This window comes from Bombus pyrosoma, unplaced genomic scaffold, assembly GCF_014825855.1.
Source record: "Bombus pyrosoma isolate SC7728 unplaced genomic scaffold, ASM1482585v1 HiC_scaffold_4726, whole genome shotgun sequence".
In the NCBI taxonomy this organism is placed as follows: Eukaryota; Metazoa; Arthropoda; class Insecta; order Hymenoptera; family Apidae; genus Bombus; species Bombus pyrosoma.
Window position 1 is genome coordinate 2096657 of NW_025219986.1, and position 1623 is coordinate 2098279.

Consider the following 1623-nt stretch of genomic DNA (forward strand, 5'->3'; position numbering starts at 1 on the left):
AACGTTACACGTTATAACGTAATACTATACAACGTTATACGTTATAACGTAATGCTATAAAACGTTATACGTTACAACTCAATAATACATAACGTTATACGTTATAACGTAATACTATATAACGCTATACGTTATAACTTAATGCTATATAACGACATACGTTATATGGTCATGCTACATAACGTTATACGTTATACCGAAATACTACATATCGTTACACGTTATAAAGTAATATTACATAACGTTAAACGTTATAACGTAATACTATATAACGTTATACGTTATATCGCGAAGTTACATAACGTTATACGTTATATCGCGAAGCTACATTACGTTATACGTTATAACTTAATACTATATAGCGTTATACGTTATAACGTAATGCTATATAACGCCATACGTTATATCGTCATGCTACATAACGTTACACGTTATTACGTAATATTACATAACGTTATACGTTATATCGCAAGGCTATATAACGTTATACGTTATATCATAATGCTACATAACGTTATACGTTATGAAGTAATACTATATAACGTTATACGTTATAACGTAATGCTATATAACGTTATACATTATATCGTGAAGCTACATATCGTTATACGTTATAACGTAATACTATATAACGTTATACGTTATAACGTAATGCTATATAACCTTATACGTTATGAAGTAATACTATATAACGTTATTCGTTATAACGTAATGCTATATAACGTTATACGTTATATCGTGATGCTACATATCGTTATACGTTATATCGTACGGCTATATAACGTTATACGTTATATCATAATGCTACATAACGTTATACGTTATGAAGTAATACTATATAACGTTATACGTTATAACGTAATACTATATAACGTTATACGTTATATCGCGATGCTACATAACGTTATGCGTTATAACGTAATACTATATAACGTTATACGTTATAACGTAATGCTAGATAACGTTATACGTTATATCGTAATGCTAGATAACGTTATACGTTATACCGTAATACTACATAACGATACACGTTATAACGTAATATTACATAACGTTGTACGTTATAACGTAATAATATATAACGTTATACGTTATATCGCGATGCTACATAACGTTTTACGTTATATCGTAAGGCTAAATAACGTTATAAGTTAAATCAGAATGCTACATAACGTTAAACATTATGAAGTAATACTATATAACTATATACGTTATAACGTAATCCTATATAAGGTTATACGTTATGACGTAATGCTGTATAACGTTATACGTTATACCGTGCTGCTACATAACGTTACACGTTATTACGTAATGTTACATATCGTTATACGTTATGTCGTAAGGCTATATAACGTTATACGTTATATCATAATGCTACATAACGTTATACGTTATATCGTAAGGCTAAGTAACGTTATACGTTAAATCATAATGCTACATAACGTTAAACATTATGAAGTAATACTATATAACGTTATACGTTATAACGTAATACTATATAAGGTTATACGTTATGACGTAATGCTACATAACGTTATACGCTATAACGTAATACTATAGAACGTTATACGTTATAACGTAATACAATATAACGTTATACGTTATAACGAAATACTATAGAAC